This window comes from Onthophagus taurus, chromosome 7 (genome assembly GCF_036711975.1).
Source record: "Onthophagus taurus isolate NC chromosome 7, IU_Otau_3.0, whole genome shotgun sequence".
Classification (NCBI taxonomy): Eukaryota; Metazoa; Arthropoda; class Insecta; order Coleoptera; family Scarabaeidae; genus Onthophagus; species Onthophagus taurus.
The window spans coordinates 3,394,753-3,416,835 of record NC_091972.1 but is presented as its reverse complement, the minus strand read 5'-3'; the positions used below and the strand labels follow the sequence as shown (position 1 = coordinate 3,416,835).

The window sequence follows — 22,083 nt, the reverse complement described above, 5'->3', positions numbered from 1 at the left end:
AGGGTTAAAGGGTAAGGATTAGGGGTGAATTGGCTCGCATTCACACCCCGATTTGACCCCAGACCGACGAACCTTTCAAGAAACGTTCTAAAAACGAGGGCGAGTGGAAAAAGGGGAGAAACCTAGACTAGAAAAACAGCAAAAAAAAGACGATAATGTTAAATTCGGGGCACCGTTTACTCAATGGACATTAATATTAAACACGACCATTTATCAATTCTTTTTATGTTTAGTTTCATTCTAAAATAAAATATCTAAAAGATATTAAAACAGGTGGGAATGAAAGCTTTTCATTTTCAACTCAACACGCGATGCTTTTCATTTTCCCGTATTTATTCGGAACTACTCTGACTTCAACAACGAGAGTGCTGGTAATTGATAGGCACTTCTGCATACTGATCAAAAAGTTCGAAATTACATCTCACTCGCTCTCTCTCTCTCTTTGTAAAGAGCAAGATACTATATAGCACTTTGTAACGAACTAATCGAAATCGAGCGGTGTACGATCCAAAGCTAGATTTATGAGAACAGACGCAGACGGGACGATATTGGTGCCCGGTATATTGCTCGGAGAACCGGCAACACTGTGACTTTCCACCAAACCAATTCCTGAGGATTCAAGTTTCGTGTTCGAGTGAAAAAGGTGCTTTCAACTTATAAAAATATACAGGATAAGGAAAATATATCGCGAGTGCATAAAGAATTTATGGGGGTATTGCTATGTAAAGGTTTAAAAAAATCTATTTTTTTTTTCATATTTCGATTGTAACATCTGTTAATACATTCGCTGCCATTATATTTATAGATATAATTTATTTAAATTGTTAACACAATTATGATTATTATTATTCACTATAAAAACACCTATAGGTGCACCCGGCACTTCTAACGAAAATGACGTTGCCAGTGCCGATTACATCTATAGGTGTAAGTTCTATAATTTATTGCTTATGGTAAATAAAAAAACATTTAACGCAAAAACCAGGCGAACCTTCACAGGAATTACAAATGTACATAGTTGCAGTCCTCTTCTTGTTACTTCTACAAACTTTACACTCCTTTCTTACTACTCTTTTCATCTTCTTAATTGTTTGATCAGGTGTTTGATATACTTCTTCAGTAGTTTTCTCTATTTTTCGTAATTCGTGCAGGGTCAAAAGTGCTAATCGGTACTTATAAATACTCTTACTTCTATTTCCTGAATATTTTTTGTACAGAATGTAAGAATTTATTACACTCATTTGTAATACATGAATAAAGATTTTTTTGTACCAGCGCATTGTTTTCTGGACACAGGGGTAATACGACAGCATTTGATCATGTTGATCAATGCCTGACATGTATTTATTGTGATTGATAATTGCAAGAGGTTTTAGTGTTACTTGCCCTCTTTTATTTCTGGATTCAGCCATGTTATTTCCATATTCAGTCGTTATATACAGGACGTCGCGTTTGGATCTCCATTTACCAATGTGCACTCCATTATAGAATAAGGACTTGTTATCCCCTGGTTTTAGTTTTGCTTCTTGGATGGCTCGTGGGTTGTTTTTTCTTCTTATATTTAGGGTTCCAGTACAGTATGTTTTATTTTGGAGAAGGTATGAGGCTAATTCGTAGCTATTGTAATACCGATCCATATCAACAGAATGTCCCTGATGCAGTCTATCTTGTAATAAGTATTGAACAACCTTTGATGTATGTCCAGCCCCACCCAACACATCCGTTGAGCCATGGTAAATTGTAAACTTTTGTACCAGTCCATTGGGTTCCGTCAACATATAAAGTTTCACGCCGTACTTATGTTTCCTATTTTTTATATATTGACGGAAAGCTAATCGTCCTCTCCATAATACCATTGATTCGTCCAAGGAAAGTTCTTTTCCAGAGCTGTAAACAGACTGCATTTTAGTATTGAAGTGGTCCATAACGGGCCGTATTCTTGCTAAACGGGCTTTGTTATTTTTGTCATCAGATGAAAAATGCAAACATCTCATTATCAGTAAAAATCTATTTTTTGACATATAGTTGGAGAAGCAACTTCTATACAACCAGTGTTTTTTCCAATAGTCTGATAGTCGAGGAAGTTGAACTGTACCAGACAGTAGCAACAAACCAATAAATATTTTCAATTCGTCTGTTGTAAGATGTTTCCATTGTCTAATACGAGATTGTGCACGTGTTCTATCTGATGAAAGAAGATTGACTGTCTCGGCATATTTGGGAAGAATGATTGTGCGCCCTCAAATTGAATATTGTTTACAAATGCATCTTCAGTCCATGTCATATTTTCATCGCTAGAATTATTTTTTGGCAACACTTCGTTCTGTACATCGTCAATTCCATAACTATTATCACTGTCACTATTTGTTGTATGTCCTTCATCGCTATGTACAGGTCCCAATTTCGATGTCCGCATACAAAAGTAGCTTACATGTCATGATCTCGTTTTTCGAGAAAATGTTAATGCCGAAAACTCCGAACAGCTATCGTCTTTTGTTTTCGCCCTATCGGCAAAAACTGAAAATTTTGCGAAAACGACAATCGCGAATATCTCACTTATTATCAAAGATGGAGTATTATAAATAAAACATTATATGGGCAACTTTTTACGAAGAATTCAGTGGCGTAGATAGAATTTTTTTCCCATCTTTTATTTTCGAGATTTTAGAAGTAACTTTATTTTTTTAAATGGAAACCATAGTTGGCTATGACCTCAAATAATTTGTTATTTTCTTCTGATAACAAATATATATAGTTTGTGGGGTATATTTCTTATAGTTATTGAATAATTAACAAAAATTCATTTTATTCTATCTAAAACTAATGTATGTATTTAAAAGTTAATGTTGCTATGGTGATAACCATACATACTATGATGGAATATAATGTATCAATTTTTTTTGTTCTTTCAAAAACTATTGTATGTATTTAAAACTTAATGTTGTTATGGTGATAACCATACCATGATGGAAAACATTGGGTACGTTCAGCAGGTGTCAACAGTTGAATTAAATCAGTCAGCTAGTTGTATGAGCTTTAATACAGCGGAACGAAATCGGCTGAACAAGCAATTGAGAATTAGCAGTTCAGCATAACCTAAAACTATGGCCAATAATAATATTTTTGAAAATTTTGTGTTATTACAAGAGATAATGGATGATGATGTTGATTTTAAGGCTCATTTCATTTTATACAGTTCTGCCAGTTTTCAAAATTAAAGGGGAGAAACAAAAAATATTAATCCTAACCTAGAATTTCACAACCGCTGACAAACTAAGCGCAGATTACTTACGTTGAGATATTTACTAAACTGCTGCGTAACAGCGCTGACTTAGCATATCGTTCAGCCGCGCCTGCTAATATAGCAACTCAACAGTTGACACCGGCTGAACGTGCCCGTTGTTTCCAATTATTGCCAAAGGTTGTACCTAGTAGTATTTAAAAATTCACTAACAACTCTGGCATTATGTGCTGGTGCTCCGTCATATTGAAAATATATCATTTGAGACTTATTTAATGGCAAATTGTCGACCAAAGGCACGATGTGCTGCCTTGACATATTGGGGTATTACCTGAGTTTAAGTTTTTATGGTAGATACTATATGCCAACATTCTATTATCTAAAAGGGCACACCATACATTGAACCCCAACCTTCTTTGAACAGTCAGAGACTTCATTGGTCCAGATGACATTTTGAAAAAACAGCAGATTATTTAATTTTTCTAAATATCATCTACAAAATTCTAATCTTAGATTGACATCTCCGGCACGTAAATAATGAATTAGCCCCGCTTTGTATGATTTATACATATTTTTCTTTCATATTCGGGAGCAGCGGCTTTTGAGCCAGATGTCTTGTTCAATTTCTCTGCAAGATGTTGATGGATTTATCGCAAGTGAAGCCAACACATTGACTTCATCCTCTTGCAGGCCATTTTGGTGTGTTTTAGCACGTGGTTTGGGGAAGGACCAAAAATCTATTAAATTTTCTGCTAACCGGTTGAAGGTTCTTACGTGCGGTTACCTTTTTTCCGGATACCTTGCGAAATATAATTCCGCGGCTAACATCGCATTCTTATCTGATAATATATAGCATTCCACATTCCATCATGTTACATTTTCATAATTTTCGAAATTCATTGTAATGTTTTATTCAGTTTTGTTATATTTTGACACCTAACATGCTGGTGCATCGTACCAGCTCATAATGATAGAGTTGTTATTGAATTTTTAAATAAAAACTTTGGCAATTATTTGATACATTATGTTCCATCATAGTATGGTTATCACCAACATTAACTTTTAAATACATACATTAGTTTTAGATAGAACAAAATGAATTTTTATTAATTATTCAATAACTATAAGAAATATACCCTACAAACTATATATATTTGTTATCAGAAGAAAATAATTAGTCCAAATTATTTTAGGTCATAGCCAACTATGGTTTCTATTTAAAAAAATAAAGTTACGTCTAAAATCTCGAAAATAAAAGATGGGAAAAAAATTCTTCCTACGCCACTGAATTCTTCGTAAAAAGTTGCCCATATAATGTTTTATTTATAATACTCCATCGTTGATAATAAGTGAGATATTCGCAATTGTCGTTTTCGCAAAATTTTCACTTTTTGCCGATAGGGCGAAAACAAAAGACGATAGCTGTTCGGAGTTTTCGGCATTAGCATTTTTTCGAAAAACGAGATCATGACATGTAAGCTACTTTTTTTGTATCTCTTTTAGTTTCGGAGATAGCCTATGCGGACATCGAAATTGGGACACCCTGTACAGAAAAGTTATCGTCACTATCGTCTTCTTCAGACTATAAAATATGTCTCAATTCATCTTCTGTTAGCGGTCGCGTACTAGTATTTTGCTGGTATTTTGTTAATGTTCTTTTCGAACCTGAAGATTTTGGAAGGAACTCTCCATTTTCAAAACGACAATATACAATTGAAAAACAATTACCTTGTCAGAAAACTAACCTAAAAATACTAAAACACTTGCATCAAAAATTAAGAAGGTGTATATATAACCAACTATACAGTAACCACCTATAGGTGTATCCGGCGCCTCTAATGACACCGTATAATACACCTATAGGTGTAATCGGCAGCGAATGTGTTAAGAGTATACTTCAAAACAAGATTATCTCAAAACGATGAGATTACAAATATTTACATAAAGAAAAATTTAAATATGCTTTCAATTCAAATATGCACTTTGAATATCATTATACTTTCACCATCGTGATTGCAAAGTAAATGAATTTTTGAAAGTTGTAACTACATACATTTAAAATTGGATTTATAAGTCGACATAAACAAGACACCGAGTGTTCCATATAAAACGAAATGGTACAGTTCTATATATTCAGTCACAGTTTGCCGTGAATGCAAAGCTTCAAATCGAATTTTCCAGACAGGCGCTACTTGGCTTTAGTAATTTATGAATCGATAAAAATTTTCCATATTCAGCTCAATATGCAGATGATTTTTTTAAATTTATTTATTATAGTCACCTTTTCCGCAACTTCTACGAAGACAAAGATACAATTTCGCTATTTTAACTTAATGTAGAAATTTACCTAGGAAATTGATTTCAAACATTTAGAGTTGGCGCTTTCAATATCCTGTTTTGCTGGCAAATCCACCAGTTTATTACTACGCAAAACGATAATTAAGGGCCTTTAATTTAAGACTTATCCCCAGGTTAATTTCCCTTCGCAACCCCTCGTTCGATCGATTCTAACTCCCCAAATTGGGGAAGCACCAATGAATATTTATTGTTTTGTACATTCAAAAGAACGATGTGAATGTTGAAATTCACATAATGTAATTACAAATAACTTTAAAAATATTTAATAAGGATAATCAGCTTTTAGTTGTTAATTTACCCTAATGGAATTTAAGTAATTAAATTGCATGCGCCGACGAATAAGCAAAGTTTCACGTGTCGATTACATCAGTCACGCTATTGGTACTTGTTTTATATTGTAATAGCCATCGCATTAGTGTGCTGTTATTAGTGTAATGGGGAATAAACAGGTGCGGGCAGGCGCAATACCTCGCATTATATTGATCAAAATCTATAATAATATAATCTAATGTTAGGTATTTGGATAACAGGATAAGTAATTACTTGATCAAAATTTTCATGTGTCATTAAACTTTTTGTACGATTCTTGACAATTTTATCGCGTATTGCCGTATCGTAAAACGTAACGGTTCGTTAAAAGTCACACTGTTTCAGCCCGGATTCCCGCGCGCGATCTCTTGAAACGGTTTTCGCATGCAAATCGTACTTTCATTTGATTTTTCTTCGTGCGTACGTGCTCGCTACTCGTTCCGACGCGCAAACGAGCGAAAGATTGGACGAGAGCAACGCTTTGTATCCGTCCGGGCGGAAATAAACAAAACCGGTACACGATTGCCTTTCCAATTTAAAAGCAATGTTGATTTTTGCCAGTTTTTAGCCTTTTCATTTCGACCAAACGAAAATAGAACGATTCTAAAAGGATAAACGTTGTTGCTTTGAACTGATCTTTCAGAGATTTTAATCAATATGAAGAGAGAAACAAAGGCATGAACAATACCTTTACTACGAAGTAATGTAACCGAGATAGTAAACTACGTAGGGTTGGATAGTTCGGAAATAAAGTCGCACAGACTGTGGGCAGTAGTTCGGTAACAAACAACGGGTCAGAGGTTACGCCAGCTGCGTTTATGGCGATAGAGGCCGAGTAATCGAGATGTGGCTTGCATTATCCACGAATATTGTTCAGATTAGCGATGCTAACATTCATGGCATGGTGAGTGCGGACGCATCGATCGAAATCTGCCGGCCAGAAACTGAAACGCTAGTTTCCGATTTAAACCTAACGTTGTGCACTACCAACGTAAAGTACTTACTTACGTGTTTACATTCACAATCAAATACATATTCAGTTCAAATTAATGGTCTTTGATAGTCGAACTCGTTACTTATTGAATATTTACACAAGGAAAGTTTAAAGCAATGTCAATAAATCCAGTGAAGTATCTTGAGTTATCTATTTGTTTAAAATTACATCATGAAATAGATATAATTCTATTACATGCTACAGGGTGGGCCAAATTGGACAGTTTTAAATAAAATGGTATTAGTGTCTGAGGCTCGATTTTTATAAGAAACTTAATGGCGAAAACCGCATATCGATGTCTCTTACGGTTTCAGAGATACAGGATGTTATCCAGAAACACCCTGTATAATATTTTAGTGGTTATTGACATAAAAATGATTTTCTTAAATGGAACACCCTATATATTTTTGCAAATTCGACGAGAGCATAAAATTTCCTTTCCAAAAATATAGCACACTTGATATCTCGTTCAAACTTTTAAGATTTTGAATTGCGTACTAGTAGGCTAGTGGGCTTTGACGGCGTCAATAAAACAAATGCATTGTTTATGAGTATCTGTCAAATTTTGATTCAAGTTTTAGTGTTAGTGCTTACCGTTAGAGCATTACTTAGATGTCATCAACTTTCAAAATAATGTCATATAAAAATTATGTAAAATGGGACATGATAGTATGTTTTATACAATCTTGGGAGAATACAGAGACTGCAAAAAAATTATATCATGAACGATATCCAGAGAGGCGGCAACCTTTTAATGATATTTTTAGAAGATTGTGACATAATCTAGAAACCAGCGGCTAATTCGAAAAAAAAAAGATCAAAAACTTATACAGGGTGATTTATAACATACGGAGCAGATTAAAAGAGCAAGTACTAGGGGCCAAACTGAAGATATTTTCTTAATAATGTTTTGACTACAACGTAATAATCACAAAGATATAGAGCATTAAAGTTGAATTAATTGCCCAGCATTTCTTACGATATACAGTATTACACTACGTTTAAATTCAAACTGCGAATATTTCGGGGTTTACTTAAGCAATGCCTGATTAGCACCAATAATAAAATCTTTGTAATATGACAGTTACGGCTATTTAAAAATTTGTTAAATCACTCAAAAACTGGTGTTTGTTTTTTGAGAACCGCTGATACCATGTTTTTATTGCTGTCAATCCAGTTGACTTGGTTACCTAGCAACGGACATGTCATTTAATTTTAATAATCAATGTCATTTAACGTCAAAATTAGAATTTTTACTAATCAAAAAATACAATGGTAATGTACAGTAACGAAGAATACGTAGATATGCTTATTATTTATGGAGCTGCTGGAGAAAACGATGCACACGCAAGACGTCTGTATTTAGAACGATATCCAAATCGACAGATCCCTTCTGAAAACACTTTTCTTCGGTTAATCCAGCGGGGAAGAGAGACAGGAAATTTGCAACCTAAGAAAGGTCTTGGTGGCGGTGGACTAAACAGACATGGAGTGAATGTGGAAGAAGAAATTCTAGAAATTGTGGAAGCGGATCGAAGTACTTGTCAAATTTCTCACCAACTCGGGGTATCCCAGAATTTTGTTTGGCGTACGTTGAAAAGTAACGGTTTACACCCCTATCATTTTCAAAAAGTGCAAGGACTGACTCCCGCTGACTATCCTTTGCGGTTGCAATTTTGCGAGTGGCTACTAAATCGTACCAACAGAGCAGCAGATTTTGCGGACAGTATACTGGTAACGGATGAATGCTGTTTTACCAGAAATGGTGTTCTAAATGTTCACAATTCCCATGTGTGGTCGGACGAAAATCTACACGTTATTCCTCAAGGCTTTTTCAACAACGATTCAGACTGAATCTATGGGCGGGAATTGTGAACAATACGTTAATAGGACCTTTCGAATTACCAGGAACTCTTAATGGAACTTCTTATTTACAGTTTTTACAAGAAAATCTGCCAGTACTCCTGGAAGATATTCCGCTACTTATGCGACGTGAGATGTGGTTTATGCACGACGGTTATCCTGCACATTTTAGTCGTAATGTACGAGATTTCCTCGATAATGCTTTTCGGCAAAAATGAATTGGTAGAGGTGGACCTAATTCCATGGCCACCACGTAGTCCCGATCTTAACCCATTGGACTTTTTCTATGGGGATTCATGAAGGATAGAGTATATGCCACCGAGGTTAATACAATCGACGAACTACGACATCGCATCACTGCCGCTACAGAGGACATACGTCCACGATATCAGTAAATATCAGCGGTTGTCAAAAGTTGACGCTAACTTATTTAAAAAATTAACATGCGATATCTATGTAACTATTAAGATTTTAACAAAACATTATTAAGAAAATCTCTTCAGTTTGACCTCAAGTACCTACCCATTTAGTCTCCTCCGTATGCTATAAATCACCCTGTATACTGAATGAAGAGAAGGGAATTAGAAGAAGTAGTAGTTTTAGGGGCAATGGAAAATAATCCACAGATATCAACGCGGCAATTGAGTGTAACCACGGAAATTCCAAGAACAAAGGTAGGCGGATTTTGAAAAAATTCAAATTTAAGCCATACAGAACTAGCAAAGTCCATTACCTCAAAGCAGGAGATTTTGAACGGCGCATGAATTTTTGCCAATAGTTCTCGGGAAAATGTGACAAAGAACGCAATGTTTCTTTAAATTGTATTTGGACAGATGAAGCGTATGTCAGTAGTGGTGGTGCACAGCACAAATAAAATATTTGAAGATATTTAGGCAACAAATCGAACCTGTTATTGACGATTTACCTCTAACGCACCTGTGAAATGTATTTTTTCAACATAACATGCTGCTATTGTCACCAATTTTTTAATCGCAGCTTTTGGTGATTGTTGCTTAGGTAATGAAGGTTCTATTCGTTGGGTGGCGCGAAGATTGAAAGATGTTATCTATAAACAGCCAATAAACTCTTGACAGCAATTAGAAGCTGCAGTTGTGAACGCTTTTGCAACACTTAGGCTCATTGAGCTTATCACTATACTGTGTATAACACAAACCATTTTGAACATTTTCTATAGAAAAGGAGTTTACTTTTGTTGTTATTTGTTGCTATATATTTATTCTTGTTTTATAATAAGTTCTATTAATTTAATCTGCTTCTTGTTTACGAATTTATGTTTTAATTCATTTAATTCACTACTTATAAATATAATCTCGTTTTTGTTTTATTTCCAAAGCCTATTTTTTCAAAAACGGCACATATAAGCTTTAAAGTTGTATATTTCAAAGAAGACTTGAACGAAATATCGAGTGTGCTATATTTTTGGAAAGGAAATTTTTTACACTCGTCGAATTTGCAAAAATATATAGGGTGTTCCATCTAAAAAGGCATTTTTACGTCAACTGCTAAAATATTGCTTTAAAAGAAGGTAACTTATTCCATCGAATTCCACATAAAAAGTTGCTTTGGAAATGTTTTCACAGAAAGGAAGATTTATCAATAAGAAAAAGTTATGACGACTTTTCGAAAATGCAGTTTTTTGAAAAACACTCTGTATCTCTGAAACCGTAAGAGATATCGATATGCGGTTTTCGTCTCAGACACTGATATCATTTTTACTCTATCTATTACAGAAATAGGAGTTTCCGTTTAAAACTACCCAAGTTGGTCCACCCTGTACTTTTTTGTGAAACTTACAATGGCACAAACCAAATTTTCATAACCCTCTTCGTTTTTGATATACAGGGAGTGTTTAATATTTACGATTTTCAGATACCTCCTGTATCTCGGCTATCTCGGTAAACTTAGTAAGAAAGTAAAAACGGGTTCTAATAGATTTTTTCACGTGGAATCCAATGGTGCACGTAGAATTTTTCTAGTCATTATGGTTTTTGAGTTATAAACATAACTCAAATACTGAATACTCAATTTCTAAAATACTCAGCTATTTATAACTCAAAAACCGTGATGACAAGAAAAATTCTACGTGCACCATTGGATTCTACGTGCAAAAATCTATTAGAACCCGTTTTTACGTTTACTGATAGCCGAGATACAGGAGGTGTCCGAAAATCGTAAATTTTGAAACACTCCCTGTATATCAAAAACGAAGAGGGCTACGAAAATTTGGTTTGCGCCATTGTAAGTTTCACAAAAAAGTAGCTCAGGTTCGCGAAAGCCGCAACTTTCTATCTTTCATAATAACTGAGATACCCTGCAAACACATCGAAATTTGGACACCCTGTACAGGGTGGGCCAAATTGGACACTTTTAAAGGGAAACTCCTCTTTCTATAAAAGATAGAGTAAAAATGGTATCAGTGTCTGAGGCTCGATTTTTATAAGAAACCTAATGGCGAAAACAGCATATCGATGTCTCGTATGGTTTCAGAGATACAGGGTGTTTTTCAGAAACGGTTACGATTTCTTATTGATAAATCTTCCTTTCTGTGAAAACATTTCCGAAGCAACTTTTTATGTAGATTCGAAAATTTATATCATGAACGATATCCAGAGAGGCGGCAACTTTTTAATGATATTTTTAGAAGATTGTGACATAATCTACAAACTAGCGGCCAATTTGAAAAGAAAAGATCAAAAACTTATACAGGGTGATTTATAACATACGGAGCAGATTAAAAGAGCATGTATCTGAATGACTGCAACAAACTTCAAGGGGTGATTCTTTAGTGAATTTTAAGGGTACTTTGATTATGAACCATGGACGATTTCGGCTCCCCTAACGAGCTACACCCCTCCAAAAATGGCGGAAAATTTTAATTTAATTTGTTTTTCTCAAAAACCATAAACGCTAGGAAAAAGAAATTTGGGGAATAATATATTTAAAATTTTGAAACGTCGAGTGAACGAGCGTAAATACGATAGAACTTTATTCAAAAATTAATTTGAAAAACAATAATAATAGTAAGAAAAACTGACATTTAAACGTCAAAAATATTTCTGACAAAGTTTGCAACGCCTACTAAGATTTCATTCAAAATTCATTCCATCTTTTGATCGACAACCCCATTGTTTAACGGGCAGTGTTTGCTTTACTATTTTTTTTTCTCAAAAATTAGTCGTTTTTGGAAAAATTTCAGAGAGACAAAAAAGTTTTAGAATACTTTCATCTATCTATGTAAAATTTTTCTAATGTATTTATCATCTGCATACAAAAAATTTTCGCAGAAATGCAAAAGCGTTTATGGTTTTTGAGAAAAAAGAATTAAACCTTAATTAAACTGAAGTCACCCATGGTTCATATATTAAAGTACCCTTAAAATTCACTAAAGAATCACCCCTTGAAGTTTGTTGCAGTCATTCAGATACACCCTGTATACTGAATGAAGACGGGGAAGAAGACTTGAACGAAATATCAAGTGTGCTATATTTTTGGAAAGGAAATTTTATACTCTCGTCGAATTTGCAAAAATATATAGGGTGTTCCATCTAAAAAGGCATTTTTACGTCAATAATTGCTAAAATATTGTTTTAAAAGAAGGTAACTTATTCCATCGAATTCTACATAAAAAGTTGCTTTGGAAATGTTTTCACAGAAAAGAAGATTTATCAATAAGAAAAACTTTTGACGACTTTTCGAAAATGTACTTTTTTGAAAAACACTCTGTATCTCTGAAACCGTAAGAGATATCGATATGCAGTTTTCGCCATTAAGTTTCTTATAAAAATCGAGCCTCAGACACTGGTATCATTTTTACTCTATCTTTTATAGAAATAGGAATTTCCCTTTAAAAGTGCCCAATTTGGCCCACCCTGTACATTACATTATACATTACACTGTAAATAAAAGTGCAGAGTTAATATGGAACATAATCATTAATCCGTTTAAATGTAGAAAATAGTGTTTCAATGTTCAGCTATGTTAAATATTGCTACTTATTTTTCAACTCTGCTTTTTAGCGCCCATTTATCATTGCAAAATCGAATTCTCTACTTTCTTTTTTATAATATGATCTGGTTTAATTAATCTTTTTAATTTCTATTTATCGTACATAGAAATACATAATATGAAGTTACATAAAGTCATCAAAATTTGTATTCCGTTGTTTACTGTCGTATACCTCTTAATCACTGCTTATACACCATCCATGGGCAACATAATTCATAGTCCGACTAAGTTAATCCAGCGTAAATTGCTAAATCCGAGAACTTTGTTGTAAATCTTAGTTGGTCGCGACTTGCCATCTACGGCCCTTTCTCCTACTTAGGGCTGTTGGTAACCTGGTTATGCAAAGATTCCAACTTAGACGGCTTAAGACACACTTAACCGACTCTACATGTATTCTAAGCAATTCGTGACCGTATTGCTGTGGGCTACTTGTTTAATTTAAATTTTCGGAAATAGTTTGTGAAATAGATTCCACCTCCAATTGTATGACCAACCATGTCGTGATTGTTCCCTTATAACATCGAAATAGGGTGATTTCCACTTCAGTCGTTCTCATTGAATCGGCAACACTCTTGTCTTGTGTCCTGATTGCGCGAAGATTGTGGTCGTTTCTGAAATTTCATTGTGGAAAATTGTGAGAAAGAATGAAATTACATAATAAATTTTAGAATATTTTAGTTCTTTCGTTCGTTTCTCTTTTTAGAGCTTATTGTTATTTTAACGTTAGTTGTGTTTTAATTTCGTCTTATTACTTGGAAGTGTTTCCAGAACGTCGAGCAATTTTTCTCCTTTATTTCGGGAAGGGATTTGAGGATTACTCGCCCAAGTGAAAATTCCCGTACAGCCATTTAGTTTTTGTGTAGGTGCGGGTAGGTGAAAGGTTTTCCTTGAACGAAGAAGTGCTTCGGGCTAATGGCCAAAAGTCGTGAATAAATCAAATTAATTCCCATCGGGGAAAACGTGGCGTACACGTGCATCCTATTCGACGGTGCGAGTTTCCAAGAGGAGAGGTAAACCACGAAAATCACTAAAGGAATCTTCTCTCCGAATTAGTTCTGTTCTAGTGGAGAGTGAACTCTGTGCCAAAACTCTGACAATTGCCTAAAACTTTATTCGTTCTCTCTTTGTGTTTAGATTGCGATTGTAGTGTAAACATTTTTAAATTGAAACGCTATAACATTGACATTATTCTAGCCGCATAATATCCGTAGCTGAACCAGTCGTTCAATCAAACCGAAATTACCGGCAAACATTAGTGACGCGTGTCAGCCGACGACACGCGTTTGGATTAATTAGTACTAAAATCGATGGGACAACCGCAAGCCGTATACCAATCATGCAATCGTCGAATGTAAATATGAGCTTTACATATCACATGTTTTATTTGTACGAAGAGAGTAACTTTTCAACAGAAGCTTGTGGAACTAAATGGAAAATTCAGGTCCCTACATGAAAGTAGCTGAAAGTCTCGTCTCTGAGTGTGATTTATCGTGCGCGAGCATATTGCAGGAGCATCATGTTCAACGTTCTGCAAATATTAATATTGCAGTAGATTATAGTGGGGACTTCTCTTACGCTACAGATTGTTGAAGCAAATAAAGAAGATAAATATAGTTTCTTTCTTAATATTGATTATGTTGTTCACTACTTAAATTCGAAAGACTTGATTTTATATTGTTCTACTTGGATGAACTCCAAAGTTAGAATCCATAAACTTGGATTTATTGTTAGATGCCAGAATTGATATCAGCGGTTTTGTGAGTGTTTAAAATGAAACTCGCGTTTTGTATACTTTGCTTTTATAAGTGTTTCATTCATAAAATATCTGTTTACATTTTAAAATGAATTAATAAGTTTTAAACATTTACCTTCATTAAAATGAATATTGATTTTTCAATGTCGCCAAAGAGTCGAGAACATTTTACTTACGCTATGGAAACTTTAGAAAGGGAATACCAAAGTCTGTCGAGTAAACACAAGATCGTTGGCTAACAGTGACCTCATAAATTATTTCGACATCCATTTTTTTCCGTGTACCGGTGCGGAAGTTCACGTTAATTCCGGATCTACAGCCGCTCCCTGTCCATATAAATTACTCCAGAGAATACGCGATACGCTACACATTGTTCTCAGTTTGTTGAAAAATGTACACCGCGTGGGGTCCGGCGATAAAAAGGAGAAGCAAATGGAATGGGGACGCGATTTTTGCCAGAAATGAAGTTTTAAAAATTTATTCCGAATTCCGGTTTTACACAGCACCTTTTAATAGGACCACCAGACAACGGGCCAATAACGGGTTATTAATAAGTAAGCGAGCAGATCGCTTCGTCTCGGCGTTAATTTCGGAATGGCCTTCAAGTAATTTCTTAATACAATTTATTTATACACGATGAGTCCAGTCTGCCAGTTTAAAACGCGTGTCTTTTGTATAACCTACTGCCCTAAATTATTTCTTGGCATACATTTCATTAGTATAATTGACATAAAATTCTTGTTTCCAGTAATTAGGATAGATTTCATAAACTTGTAATTTTTTTAAAGAAAATGTGTTTAATAATAAAGGTGGTAAAACTAAAAAACTTAGTTATTCCAAGTCGACGTCTTCAGTATAAAACTTTAACTTGAAGTATATTAAGCATAATTAACAAAAATTCATTTTGTTCTGTCTAAAACTAATGTATATATTTAAAAGTTAATGTTGCTATGGTGATAACCATACATACTATGATGGAACATAATGTATCAAATAATTACCAAAGTTTGTATTTAAAAATTCGATAACAACTCTGGCATTATGTGGTGGTACGATGCACCAGCATGTTAAGTGTCAAAGTATAACAAAACTGAATAAAACTTTACAATGAATTTCGAAAATTATGAAAAATGTAACATAATGGAATGCTATAAGTTATCAGATAAGAATGCGACGTTAGCCGCGGAATTTTATTTCACAAGATATCCAGAAAGAAGACAACCGCACGAAAAAACCTTCAGCCGGTTAGCAGAAAATTTAATAGATTTTTGGTCCATCCCCAAACCACGTGCAAAAACATACCAAAATGGCCTGCAAGAGGATGAAGTCAATGTGTTGGCTTCACTTGCGATAAATCCATCAACATCTTGCAGAGAAATTGAACAAGACGTCTGACCCAAAAACCGCTGCTCCCGAATATGAAAGAAAAATATGTATAAACCAAACAAAGCGGGCCTAACTCATTATTTACGTACCGGAGATGTCAATCTAAGATTAGAATTTTGTAGATGATATTTAGAAAAATTAAATAATCTACTGTTTGTTCAAAATGTCATCTGGACCAATGAAGTCTCTGAGTGTTCAAAGAAGGTTGAGGTTCAATGTATGGTGTGCCCTTTTAGATAATAGAATGCTGGCATATAGTATCTACCATAAAAACTTAAACTCAGGTAACACCTCAATATATCAAAGCAGCACATTGTGCCTTTGGTCGACAATTTGCCATTAAATAAGTCTCAAATGATATATTTTCAATATGACGGAGCACCAGCACATAATGCCAGAGTTGTTAGTGAATTTTTAAATACTACTACAAACTTTGGCAATAATTGGAAACAATGGGCACGTTCAGCCGGTGTCAACTGTTAAGTTGCTATATTAGCAGTCGCGGCTGAACGATATGTTAAGTCAGCGCTGTTACGCAGCAGCTTAGTAAATATCTCAGCGTAAGTAATCTGCGCTTAGTTTGTCAGCGGTTGTGAAATTCTAGGTTAGGATTAATATTTTTTATTTCTCCCCTTTAATTTTGAAAACTGGCAGAACTGTATAAAATGAAATAAGCCTTAAAATCAACATCATCATCCATTATCTCTTGTAATAACACAACATTTTCAAAAATATTATTGTTGGCCATAGTTTTAGGTTATGCTGAACTGCTAATTCTCAATTGCTTGTTCAGCCGATTTCGTTCCGCTGTATTAAACCTCATACAACTAGCTGACTGATTTAATTCAACTGTTGACACCTGCTGAACGTACCCAATGTTTTCCATCGTGGCATTGTTATCACCATAACAACATTAAGTTTTAAATACATACAATAGTTTTAGAAAGAACAAAAAAAATTGATACATTATATTCCATCATAGTATGTATGGTTATCACCATAGCAACATTAACTTTTAAATACATACATTAGATTTAGATGGAACAAAATGAATTTTTGTTAATTATTCAATAACTATAAGAAATATACCCCACAAACTATATATATTTGTTATCAGAAGAAAATAACAAATTATTTTAAGTCATAGCCAACTATGGTTTCCATTTAAAAAAATAAAGTTATGTCTAAAATCTAGAAAATAAAAGATGGGAAAAAAATTCTACCAACGCCACTGAATTCTTCGTAAAAAGTTGCCCATATAATGTTTTATTTATAATACTCCATCTTTGATAATAAGTGAGATATTCGCGATTGTCGTTTTCGCAAAATTTTCAGTTTTTGCCGATAGGGCGAAAACAAAAAACGATAGCTGTTCGGAGTTTTCGGCATTAGCATTTTCTCGAAAAACGAGATCATGACATGTAAGCTACTTTTTTTCTATCTCTTTTAGTTTCGGAGATAGCCTATGCGGACATCGAAATTGGGACACCCTGTACAGGAGAAAATGACTAAGTGGACTTAGTCATGTTTTAAATTAAATGACTTAAATTAAGATAGTCATGCATTATGCTTAACGAAAAAAAACGAGAGAAAAGATACAGAAATATGATGTGACAGACAGGGAAAAGAGAGTGACGTTTGAAGTTTAAACAGTTTATCATAACAATTATTACTTAAATCAAAATAAAATTGTGTTCTATGTTATTAGACTTAATCTTTGGTAACTATCTACACGTATTACAATAATTTTGTTTTTCGGATATTTAGTTTTAAAAAATAATAAGCTAATACAATAATACCTTATTTTAGGCAAAATGAGTTGTTCGAAAAATTATTATAACAACGCACAAGAAATTATTAATGATCTTAGGGATGTTCCGGTAGAATTTGCTACTAATTCTAGTAATACAAGCCCTACGACTTTAATAATAAATGAACCACTAGTAAATCCTACGCAAGTTATAGAAAAACGCAGATGGGTAATAAAAAATCCTCAAGGAACAAAACGTGAGAAAAACAAGTTATTAAAAAAATCGTGTTTAGCGTATATTAATACTAAAAGCAAACAAATGCCTGCAAAGTCCCCTAGAAATGTAAATTGTGACAATTGCCGCTACAAATGTACAGAAGTATTTCCTGCAGATCGTCGACAAGATATCTGTAAACAGTATCACAGTCTATCCTATGACAAACAAAAGGACTTTATAAATAATACCGTTGCAACTTCTGAATGCCGAAGAAAACGAACGAGGGACTCTAGTAGACCTGCAAAAAATGTCTCTAAAATTTTTACTTAAAAACCTTGTCGATAAGTCATGGACCGGTTGATTCTGCTATAATGAACATAGACACAAATGGAATAAATCATTCAATTCAAGATCGACGAGGAAAAAGTTTCCCAGGAAATAAGACTAAACCTGTCATTTTGAATGAGGTGAAGAAACATATAGAATCATTTCTTGTGATGGAATCACACTATTGTAGACGTGGAACTACACGGAAGTATTTTGACTCTACCTTATCCATTCTTAAAATGTATGAATTGTACAAAGATTTACAGATCAGCAATCAAAAGGATTTTGTTTCTCTAATAACATATAGGAGGGTGTTTTGTACGCAGTATAACTTATCTTTCTTCAAACCAAAGAAAGATCAATGTTTGCTGTGTGTTAAAGAAGCTAAATCTATTGCAAAATTCATGACAAAACTTTTGTATCAGTAAGTTTTGACTTACAGAGTGTCCTGCAAATTCCATGCTCCGATGTATCACCTCTTTACTACAGTCGAAAGCTATGTGCATACAATTTAGCAATTTATGAAGCAGCTCCACCAAATAAGGGATATTGTTACCTTTGGTCCGAAGTTGATGGCCAACGAGGAAGTTGTGAAATAGGTACAGCTTTATTGAAGTGGTTTAAAACTTTACCTGATATTGTCAAAGAAGTGTCACTCTTTAGCGACATATGTGGCGGCCAAAACCGAAATAAATACATTGCGGCTCTTTTGTTGTTTGTAGTCAACCAGTTACCTATAGAGATTATTACTCACAACTTTTTGGAAAAAGGTCACTCGCACATGGAGGCCGATTCGATGCATTGAAAGTGCAAAAAAATACATTCCTGTATTTTGTCTTAATGATTGGAAGACAATTATGACACTAACAAGATCCAAGAGAGGCAAAAATAAAACTTCTGGTGCCTACATTGTAGAGCAAATGACTTACCGTGACATTATTGACTTGAAAGCACTCCATACATCTATACTACAAAATACACTTCGGGATGAAGGGGGAGAAAAAATAGAATGGTTAAAGATCAAACAATTAAGGTACGAAAAAGAGACAAAAAAGTTTATAATGTTCCGATACAACTATGATGAAGAGTATAAAATGTTTAACATTAAAGGCAAAGCAAAAGGTAGGCCCAGTAATAATATTCCAAAAGAAACTGAGTTAAAGAAATGTTATACTGAACCCTTGCCTATATCGATCAAGAAGAAAAACGATTTAATTCAACTTTGCCGTAAGGGGGTAATTCCGATCGAATACCATGGTTGGTACTTTGACATACCGAGTGACAATTCCTTGAAAGACAAGTGTCCAGAACCCTCACACAATGAATATAGTGATGAAGACATACTAGTTACTACTACTTGTTTAATTATAGTCTTTTTTAAGTTTAAATACATATTCTAGAATCTGCATTGTTCATAGAAACCATTACAAACCTATGCAGTTGAAATGAGTTACTGGTTTAGTATTTGCTTAAATTAATTATAGACTTTTTTAATTTAAAATACATATTCTAAAAACTATATTATTTATAAAAATCATTATAAACTAATCTCACGTAAAATAATTGATTTTATAATAAGAAGCAAAAATTAGAATACTAATAACTCAAAACCACTATCTGTGGACTTAGTCACTTTCTCTTGTATACCGACGATATATTGTTTAAAGAAAATTCGAGATCACACTAAAACAGACACACTAAAATATAATTAACCTGTCGAACCCTTATAAAAAAAGGAATTGATAATAGATCCAAAATGGAATTGAAAAGGAAGGAATCGAAAGCACTCTCCATAATTTAATTTTGCGCCCTTTAAATCGCTCGTCGATTGGCGAGACGACGTTTTGTGCCTTCATAGAAATGAATCGTCTACACGCCCTTCGATGAAATCCTTAATTACTGCGGCTGCTGTGCGTGGGATGCCTTCATCAAATGCGTTAAATCATTGATTCGATCCCCGATGTCAATATCGAAATTCCGTAGATATTTCCACGAACTGCATTAAAATAAAACCATTATAACCTCTTTTTAATATACGCATGTGTTTGTCAAATATGATAAAATACCTACATATGTGGAATTGAGCTCTGAAAAGAATTCCATTCTTTTCAACACGTAATACAAAACAGCATTTTTGAAACAATACGAGTAAACATCATTGAAAAACTGAAATGAAAAAAAAGGACGAAAAATTAAAAATAAATCATGTTAAGGAGAATAAAGGTTGGGTATCAAAGTTGGGAAACTTTCAAACTTATATTATGCCTGTCAAACTATCGAAGTGAACGTTGGCGTGGTCACTGAAAATGATGTTGGTGTAACCACATTCCTTTACAACTAGTAAATGATATACAAAGAACTGAATTATCGTGCTGCGATATCTTAGACGTTTAATTAATGCATCACCAACCTCGTTTTCAATGAAAAATTTTTTTTAAGAGTCCTTCAGGCGAAAAATGACACGTTAATACCAAAATTCGTTATTTTTCGTTAAGAGAAATTTAATTGCTCGGGTCATCATGTTAATCGAGTTTTAATATGACGTTTATTAAGCATTCTCATTGTGTGATCGTTGGACACATCACTTTATCGTTCGATCAAGTTAATTTGGCATTGATTAAGCTTTATAAAACCGGGTCAATGATTATCAATGTAATGCATAGTAATCAAATTACACCAAATGGCGTTAATCTTGTTGAACAATCTTTCCAATTAAAGTTTGTTCAAAAGTTGTGTTAAATGCGTTATTTCTTTATTACATAGCACCGAATTAGGGAAATTACTGTATATTTTCATTTTCATACTAATTTTCGTTGTCATCAAATAATATATCATTATAGAGAATGAAATGATTAATGCTGTTATGTTCTAGGAGTACACTGAAGCTAATTACCACCAAAATGAATATATCATTGTACACATTACTAGGGATGTAGTCTCCAAACTAGTATATTCACTCACGATGAATATCTCACCGTCTATTAACTAATCCTTATGCAATCTAGTTCAATGCAATGTTAATATTTGCCAAGGTAAACGATGTTATTAAACAATGTAAATTTAATGCGAGTTCTTATATTTGAATATTTAAATTGTTAACTTATATATTTTAAATAAAAGGAAAATATGAGATAATATGGAGTAGCGGTTTTTACGTAACATTGCGCTACTTGAAAAACTTCGTTCCGCGGTGAAGGGTTTTTAAAAGAAGTGAGACTACAAACGGAAAGAGTAGACATTGACGAATGTTGCGCTTAACAAAAAGAAACAAGCACGAGAAAGCACACTTTGCTTATTATTTCAAACGAAAGATGCTCTTCAGTCAGAGGCAAGCAACTTTTACACCGGCTTATTTGCATGGAGATTCCCTCGGTAGCTCATCGTAAACAACCGTAATTTCGGTACGATTTATAACAGAAACGGCGCAGCTGCCTCTACCAACCTGAACTGATATGGCCCATTTTCATCATTAAACCCGCGAGCTGCGCTATTGAGCGAATCTTCTGTAAATAATGACTAGCGTTTGTCTTTCTGTGTGTCTCCCTCAAATGTTAAAGCTGCGCCAATGTACGACCCGTTGGCAAATAAAATACCTTCAGCTTCAAATAATATTTACTGTATAGCTATTTGTGCAAAGCTTCAAACCGACGTTATTCAAACTCAACATAAATCAATGTGAATCGAGGTGAATTTTGTTTTTATGCTAGATGTAATTACGATTGCGTATGCATTACATTGATCCTATTAATTAATTTATGTTAAAAAGTTATTTTATAATTAATTTAAAAACATTTTTGCATAATTGCTACAATTCTGTTTTCTTAATTGCAATTTTTGCGTTCATTTTAATTCAATTTAA

At 34.0% G+C, this 22,083-nt stretch overlaps 1 protein-coding gene and 2 long non-coding RNA genes across 4 annotated transcripts in view; 2 read left to right on the top strand and 1 right to left on the bottom strand.

The window, feature by feature from the left end:
* The window catches only part of LOC111422118 (Neuropilin and tolloid-like), a 198,194-nt gene that overhangs the window by 64,496 nt on the left and 111,615 nt on the right, over window positions 1–22,083 (top strand). The window lies entirely within an intron of this gene.
* LOC139430862 (uncharacterized) lies at window positions 1,597–15,371 on the top strand. The gene is made up of 2 exons (XR_011641239.1): window positions 1,597–2,394; window positions 4,793–15,371. It is a non-coding gene; the product is annotated as an uncharacterized lncRNA (long non-coding RNA).
* LOC139430858 (uncharacterized) lies at window positions 19,259–22,069 on the bottom strand. Its single transcript, XR_011641234.1, has 2 exons — window positions 20,295–22,069; window positions 19,259–20,220 (listed from the first exon to the last, which is right to left on the bottom strand). It is a non-coding gene; the product is annotated as an uncharacterized lncRNA (long non-coding RNA).